The sequence below is a fragment of the Lampetra fluviatilis genome, chromosome 12 (genome assembly GCF_964198595.1).
Source record: "Lampetra fluviatilis chromosome 12, kcLamFluv1.1, whole genome shotgun sequence".
In the NCBI taxonomy this organism is placed as follows: Eukaryota; Metazoa; Chordata; class Hyperoartia; order Petromyzontiformes; family Petromyzontidae; genus Lampetra; species Lampetra fluviatilis.
Window position 1 is genome coordinate 3,904,553 of NC_136286.1, and position 8,584 is coordinate 3,913,136.

At 52.7% G+C, this 8,584-nt stretch overlaps 2 long non-coding RNA genes across 2 annotated transcripts; both read right to left on the reverse strand.

The window, feature by feature from the left end:
• Nucleotides 1-2,136: 2,136 nt before the first annotated feature.
• Nucleotides 2,137-3,332, reverse strand: LOC144934929 (uncharacterized). The gene is made up of 3 exons (XR_013637231.1): nt 3,300-3,332; nt 3,035-3,100; nt 2,137-2,227 (listed from the first exon to the last, which is right to left on the reverse strand). It is a non-coding gene; the product is annotated as an uncharacterized LOC144934929 (long non-coding RNA).
• A 2,171-nt stretch (nt 3,333-5,503) lies between these two features.
• LOC144934930 (uncharacterized) lies at nt 5,504-8,169 on the reverse strand. The gene is made up of 3 exons (XR_013637232.1): nt 8,156-8,169; nt 6,978-7,117; nt 5,504-5,579 (listed from the first exon to the last, which is right to left on the reverse strand). It is a non-coding gene; the product is annotated as an uncharacterized LOC144934930 (long non-coding RNA).
• Nucleotides 8,170-8,584: the final 415 nt, after the last annotated feature.

Below are 8,584 nucleotides of genomic sequence, written 5' to 3' on the forward strand. Positions count from 1 at the left end.
TTATGAATCACCCAGCAAAGCGATGAGAGGCGGGGTATGTATATATGTATGTTGAACTTCTTTCGCACCGTACGTAGCCAACTGTGCTAATCGGAGGTGCGGGGGAAGGACAACAGACTAAACAGAAAAAAATCAGTTCTAAAGAAATTCGTTTTTAGTGTCGATGTAAAAGTGCATAGCTCCGGTGGCTTCCTAATATCAGAAGGAAGAGCGTTCCAGACGGCCGCAGAAGCACGTCTGAAAGCGCCGCACGATGCAGTGACCGTCTGCTGCTGCGAGGATGATCGGAGTTCGCGTGATGGTGGTTTATGCTTCATCACAAAATTATCGCCTCGTGTTGATACCGCGCCTCGCATGCAGAACGACGCGAGGCACCAGAGCAAAGGTGGAATTTGAGAGAATTACTCAGCAAAGCAGGGATTGCAGACCAAATGCAATGGTCAAACAATTACAGTGCTAGACAGCATACGCAACAATCGAGAGAACAACATTTAAAAAGCCAAACTGTGATCGATTCTTCTCCATTTGTGTGTCCACTTCACCCGAGTTGTTCGTGCGCCATCTGAAAACGGTGCGCTTAATAATGTTGGCTTACATTCATGAATTGTGGGGCGCATTCATAACACACGTGGGTGTGCCGTTTCACAGTTGTGTTGGTGCCACGACACTCATTGTGCCTGCGGGCGTTTGTACCAAAGCAGCTTCATCAACGAGAGTGTTAATTATTTCACGGTTTCGAAACGCACGTCACGTGTGCCGCAATTCTGCCCCACCGTGTGGGCGTAACAACACCTCACCGAAGCGACGAGGTTCATTCACGTTACAATTCACAACAGATCACCCACGAACCTGCAGCATGAGCGGTTGGAAGTCCACATCTTTCACGAGCTTTAATACAAAACGAGCGTTGTTATTTCTCCTTAATTAGCGGCGTTACAGAGTGCGCAAATATCGCGACAACGTAAACAACAACACATCCATGGGACAGCGTTCGGCATCGGGCACAGTGCTCGCAAACAAAGCAACTAAATCAGAGAATTCGATCTTAACTCCTGAGAACAGCGGTTGCAGGTTGGCAGGAGGGGAGGGGTGGAGGGGGTGTGGAGGGTCAGAGAGGGGCGGGGCAGGGGGGGCTGAAGTATGTGGGGATGGGGGCGTCGTGGGGGGCATCGTTCTTGCAAATCGCCAGGGAACAACAAACGGGAAGGCAAGCCACGCTGTGAGCCGGCGCGACCAACAATTGCCAAAGCTCTGCAGTTTTCTGTGTATTAAGATGTTTTCAGCCAATGGAATGGATGCGTTTTTATGTGCGACATAATTACTACTGTTTGATATATGTACATTTTAGATGGATTGATACGCAATCGATATTGTATCCCACACAAGAGTAACTTTGTATTCCAATCATCATTGCAGAAAGCAATCGCATGACTCGCCGACGAATTTGCGGTCACGTGGGCATTGAGTCGCTGGCCCACGACGTTTGAGGAGCAGCTCGCGATGAAATTGCCGTGTGTACAGGTGTAGAGACAGTGCGCTGACTGGCGGCCACAAGTGGTAATTGCGGGTGTGGGAGCAGTATGGGCAGAAGGGAGGACAGATACACGGGAGCGACCACAAGTGGGAACATCTAGGCCAAGGGAGCTCCCAGAACCCACCAGAGAGTTCGAGAAAGGGGGCGTGGCCAGGGCGGAGCCACGGCCACGCTGGGAGGATAAAAGGGAGCGATGAACGGGGTTCTGGGCTGTCGTGGGGGTCGTCGTCGCTGTCATCTTCGTCGTCCCTGTGGTCTTTGTCATCGCTTCATCGTCGCCGTCGCTAGACAGTCAACCGGCTATCTAGTTAGGTCGGCGCCATCGTAGCTAGACTGTCAGCGTTATATTCCGTACTGCCGAGTTGTCGTCGTGTGAGTGTGAAGGAATAAAGGAGAAGCCCCTACAGTTGATGTTTCCAGAGTAGTTACATTACACAGGTATCCTTTTTTTTCCCCACGAGCACGGTTAATCCGCAGCTAGGATAATCGTCCCACGGATAAATCGCGGGTTCACCGCAGATCCGTGTGCGCGTACCCATCGTGTGGTGCGTTGGCCTTAATCGGCGCTCGCTAACAGCGTTTTTGCCCTAACATTCTACAAAGCTGAATGGGATAAATGTATTCAAGCAAATTGCGCCTCTTGAACAGCGATGTCCTTTTGGCCAGGCTCCGTTCGCTGCTGGGACCTTTGCCCTGTGTGTTACAAAAAAAAACACACACACACACACTGTTAGTGCGATAGAAATGTGCTTCCGATTAGACGTACGAAAACAAATCTGACCACTTCTGCAAAAGAATTGGAGGGAAAAAAACAATGCTCACCACTCAAAGAAATATGCATTCTTGCACGTACGGTAATTCCTCATTGAACGCGGTAGATGCATTCCTGAAGAGCGCCGCGTTAAGCGAGAAGGCTTTAAGCGAGGAATTACATTGCAGTGCAAAAGTACACGAGTAAAAACAACGTGCATTTTTCTTTATCACATCCGCACTATAAAATCAGCCTGCAGCCACCTGATGGTGGGACAGAGAAGCTAGATGGGGGCTGTCCACTCGTACCATTCCGCGCGTAAACCCAGAATACCCACAACCGCTCAGAGGCGCAGCTCAAGAAAGTAGTTCGTCGTCGACCGCTCAGAAACCGCGTTATAATGGGGCACGTTGCGCATTGTAACGGTCATCCCTGAATCGAACCACAACCCTGAACTGTGAACGTTAACCAAATCTTGTGGCGGGGGGGGGGGGGGCAGGGGGGCGCCGACTCATTTCCTGACCAACTGCTCACGCCATGTGTTTGTCAAAGTAAACCGGTTTCGTTCTAACTGGGACTCATCATGAACGGGGGCCCACGTGGGGCTCACGAGGGTCACGGGGGGCCCCTGGTTTGGAGGGGCCCGGGCACCGTTGGGGGGGGGGGGGTGGGGGTGGAGGGGAGGGGGGGGAATTAGATGCCCCCCTCCATGTCGCTCCTTGCACGGGGGCCACGCGCCGGTCGCTCACGTTTGGTCCAGACGACGAGCAGGGCCAGCAGGGCGACTCCCACGCAGACGAGGAAGGCGACCACACCTGCGCAGAGGGACGCACGCCAAGGGGCATTATGGAGCCTGCGGTCGTGCGCCCGAACTGTCAACATGGAAGAGCAAAGCCACACGGAGCTTCTGGAGGTTGGGGGGAGAGAGGGGGGGGTGAGGCTCTACCTGCGGCAGAGGCAAAAGCAAGAGCTATGAGGGACGGCACCTTTAGCTCTAGCTGCGCGGCGACTCACCGTGGAAGAGCGTGTTCCTGTCCGCGGGGTGTGGCCGCTCGCTCGCCACATCCGCCATGCGCTCCACGGACGCTGCGCGCGTGGCGAGAGAACACGCGCTTCGGTACTTTGTCTGTACGTGTGTGTGTACGTACGTGTGTGTGTACGTGTGTGTGTACGTACGTGTGTGTGTACGTGTGTGTGTACGTACGTGTGTACGTGTGTGTGAGGAGCTGTGGTGTAGCGGTTAGCGCACTGCGCTATGAACCCGGCGACACGGGTTCGATTCCCGCTCACGGCCAACACCAGTGACGAATATCTGAACCGGTCCCGGGCGTACCCTAGGTCGACTCAGCCTCAAATAAATACCTGGTGCGGTGTGTAAACATCGCCACTAGGGAGACAAAGGCGGTCGGGCGTGGTGCTGGCCACCCACCCCCTCGTGTACCGTTCCGGCCTTCATAGGTGCTCGCTAACAGCACTTGCCCCTACAGTCGGTTAAGGCTATATGGGGGATCTTTGTCTTTGTTTTGTAGCGGTGGTGTAGCGGTTAGCACGCTGTGCTATGCGCCCGGCGACCTGAATTCAATTCCCGCCCCACGGTCGACACCCGTGCCAATTATCTCAACTGGTTCTGGGCCCCCCCACCCTAGGTCGACTCAGCCTTAAATGAGTACCTGATGTAGTGAGTAAACATCGCTACTGGGGAGACAAAGGCGGCCGCGGGTGGTGCTGGCCACCCACCTTCTCGTGTGCCATGCCGCCCCCTTCATTGTTGCTCGTTAAAAGCACTTGCCCCAACTTGCCTGTTAAGCCTATACGGGGGGTCTTTGTGTGTGTACGTATGTTGAACTTCTTTCGCACCGAACGTAGCCATACCCTGCTAATCGGAGGCGCGATTTCCCGTCGCGGACGCTGGCGGAGAAAAGGCAGCACGAAAGCCGAAGTGTTGCGGGAGGAGGCGCGCACGAGTGCACCCACACGGGAAAGAGGACCGCACGGAACAGATCCGCACGCGGGCAGCGTGGGCGAATGAATTGACGTCGCTCGATGGATCGGATGAGAGTCGTTAGGCGGCGATGCGTCGGCGAGCGGTGCGGCGAGCACAAATTGTAACACAACGACTCAGCACGTTCGTCAATGGTGACGGCGCTTGGGCGCTGAGAGGAGGAGTGTGCAATCGGCGATGTACTGGGGCGATGACGCTGCTTAAATGCACATTGCAAAATCGGTGATTCCTGCGAGAAACCACGAGGTTTCTTAGACGCTCTCAGCCATCCGAATAAAGCAGGAAGAAGCTCCCATCATCCTCATATTCATTATATTATTCATGTATGTTTTAACATCGTTTAAAAGACACCACTGCACTCCACCGTGCAAACTACATCATTTGCGTACACGTGCAGATGAACACCTTGTGGCTTAACGACGACGATGATGATGACGGCGGTGATGATGATAATAAGACTGCAAGTGACTCTAAAACTTACCAAATTCTTCTTCAACGGCATCCTGCGCAGGGAAATGAGACATTTTCATTTCATTGGGAAATACAAGGACATTGTCATTATTAAAGCGTAATGTTCGCGCTTTGCACACATACACGAAGAGCATTATCTCCACGAACCCGTGCGTTTCTCCGGATACTTTGATTTCCTCCCAAACACAAATCACTAACTGGTCAAACATCTCAACACCGCACCTCTGCGGAATGAGCCTTGGAACTGAGTCGAGTCATTTCTGAATAAATCGAGAACAATAATTGATGTTTATTCTTCTGAAATGCAACACACAGTGCAGCGTATGCATGAATAATCGACACCCGTTTGTCAGTCCACTGCTGAAGGCCTCTCCGCACCACATCACACCTGCCCACAACTCCACCACGCTGGTCAGTGCGGGTTACTGAACGGGCGTGGAGGTGGTGGGAGAGAACCCAGAATCGGTTCGGATACATCCAGAATCGAACTCGGCTATCCGGGAACGACATGGTTACGCACGGGTGTACGGATCAGTCCCGGTCGGTTGACCCGGGAAAAACAAACAACAACATCTCAGCGCAACCAGCACACCGCGTTCCGTGGTATCACCGCTGGCAAGCCACGACGTGCCACCCCACCCGGGTCGCCGCAGTCTCCCTGGGCGGACCGAGCGAGACGTGGAAGCTCTCACCGCGGGCCGCAGCAAGACGGTGAACGCGCGACCCCACGCCAGGCCGAGCGAGCGCGGCTCCGTAGAGTTGGCGCAGAGCGCCGCGTTCGCGCACACCACGGCCGCGCCCGCCGAGGCAGCGATCGGCGCCTGCGGGAACAGAGCAGTACCCCCGGGAGGGGCTGGGGCGTACGTCGGTGTGGTCCGCGCGCGGCACACCGCATCCGGTATGCCGCTCGCTCCGGCTGCGGCTGCCAATCGCGGGCCGACTCAGGTCCACCATCGAGCCAAAAATGTATTCAACGAGAAATTGAGCTGTGGCAACAGTCACTGCTTTGCACTGCTGTTGTTCGCGACGATGGTGATGGTGATGATGGAGACATCGAAGTAGTTTCGCCCCAAAAGTTCAACGGTAGCGAACAATCTCGCACTCGCCAATTGCGCTCACGTGCGCATGCATGTTGAACTTCTTTCGCGCCATACGTCGCCAACCATGCTGATGGGAGGTGCGACCACAAGGAGCCTACTACCACATCAGCGGTAACAGATTCAAGGGCTCGTATCTGTTACCGCTGGGGTCTTGGCCACGTTGGTCGGGTACTGGAGGGAAATAATTTGGACTTGGCAACAACGGTGCGCCTCTAAGTTGAGCGCCGCTCAGTCACGTTTTGCATTCCAGGGGCTGCTCTATGCTTGGTCGACACACACGTTATCATTATTACACGAACCATTAAACATTTGTTTGCGTTATTATCACTGCACATTCGCGTGCGGACCATCATAGGTGATCCGGAAGTTCTACGCGGCCAACTGCAAAGGGTAACGTTCTCCACCCCTTGCTGTAAGCAGTTTCAACAAACATGTTAAAAATCCATATTTGAAGTTTTTGGGGTAGATCTCGTAAATATAAATGTGCCGTTGAAGCCGCCACCACACGACACAGCCAATCAGTAAGGCTTGTCACGTGCACAACATATGGCAAACCTTACTAATTGGCTGTGTTGGGTGGTGGGGGGTTAAACGACACACGTTTATATTCACGCGATCTAACCCGAAAGCCTCCACCGTGAATAATATTGATCAGGGAAACCAGCGTGTTAAACCGAAAATGTTTAAAAGTTTGCCGCGAGCCAATGAATCAGAGCGTGACGCGTGCGCGGCTCCATTCAGCCGGTGAAGCACAACACAACCCGCATTCCGAAGTCACCTAAAGCAGCACGAGCACCACGCTTTTAATTTCGTTGCTCCCGCTCGTTTCTGCGTGGCCAAACACGTGGACCGGATTCCACAATCGCACGATCAATTAGTGCCACGCGCAAGACACGAGCCAGTGGAATAGGAATTGGAAGGTCAGCATTCAATTACCGCCACATTGCCACCGTATTACCCGCGCACATTAAGGATAATGAATGTAATGAGCTATTGGACATCTAAAAAGTCCTATTTCGGAAACGGCTCCGCCGACTTTTACAAATTGGAGCGTGGGGGTTCATTTGCGCCGGCGAAGATTGCGCTCGTTAAAGCCGCCGCCCCACACACCGCACAGACCTGCCCTCCAGCCGTGCCTGGGGTCGAGGAGAAGTCATCGGAAGTTCCGTTCGCATCCTTGCCGCAGCCAGCATCCGCGGGTAGCCGCAGCATCATCCGCACGGGGCTTCCGCACGACGTGACGCCATACGCGATGTCACCTGCACGGGGAGTAAAAAAAAAAATAATAATAATATTCCACACCCGGCACACCGCATCAAGTATACCACTTCGCTATGGCTGTGACTACTCACCACGTGCCACCTACACCAGCCTGCCAGCGACAGGGAAATTATTTCTGCACAGCGCAACACGTCCAGCAAACCGCTCGTTATGGCCGTGGCCAATAGTCACATGCCACTTACGCCTGTCTGGCAGCAATCCGGAAAATATCCACTCGTAAATAGATCGTTGCTTTTGGCTCATATTTATGAATCCAGCGACATGGACGTGGGGTTGGTGGATCGTGGTTGACATGGAGCTGTGATGCATTTAACCCTTTCCCAGTTTTTTTCTTCCGATTCCGTTCCTATGACGTACTCGTAACCGTACACGTGTGTCATCGGAACGGAATCCGAATAAAAACAAAAATTAAATAACTTTAACGGTACATTTTCAGGACGGAAGACGTACCAAGGCTCCCATAAGGTCATGCCGGAGGGCGTGTGGCACCGTTTTGTGCCAGCTATCATAGAGTGACCAACATTGATGTAGGAAAAAGGTTGTACGTAGATGAATACCTGATGCAGACAGTGATGATAAGGAAACTGGCACTATTTGGACACATACGTAGGATGGATGGCAACAGAAAATGTTTACGTGAATTGTTTGTAAAAATGGAAGTAACTGGAAAGAGAGCAAGACCAAACAAAGAATGGCGTGATGACATTAGAGATTGGTGCCAGAAAGAAGTGGCACTACTTCAGCATATTGGCACAAGACAGAGGGAAAAGTGGAAACAAATGACGAAAGGTGCAGTGGACAGCTACGGGGCTATCTGCTCACGGACCGTGATGAGGATGATGATGACATCCCTGCAAATGACTCCGTTTTGGATTAAACATTTCAACATCTCCCCCGACTGCAAACACTTGGCAGGACCCTCCTGAAATTGCCCTGAGACGACTCAGTGAGGCTCTCCTGGGTGAACAGGGCGTACGGTTAGTTACGCCGCTTGGCAACGGAATCGGCCGGCTTACCGCCTTTGCTGCACAGGTAAACGCTTGACGGAGCGACCTGCGATCGGGAAGAGAGAGAGAGGCGAAAGTCGCAGTGAGTTCGAGCGTTCGTGGCCGCGCAGTCCGTGGAGACCTCAGCGTGTGGACGGGGTCAGTCACCATACTCCGTGCCTACATAATGCCTTTGGTGCAAAAGACAAAGATCCCCCTCGTAAGCAATGACATAAGACAGAGCAGTGGGAAAATTAAAAAAAAAAAATTATACTTTTCGTAACAGCTATTTTCATTGGAGTATGACAGGTGAGGCTCTGCCTCTCCTGCCTCCCCTGACCGCCACCGCGTTAAGATGTTTAAGCATCTGGCGTTTAAAAATAAACAATGAACAATGTTTAAACATGATAATAGGTTTTTCCCCTTTTTTCCGGCAAAAAAACAGGTGTTAAGATGTTA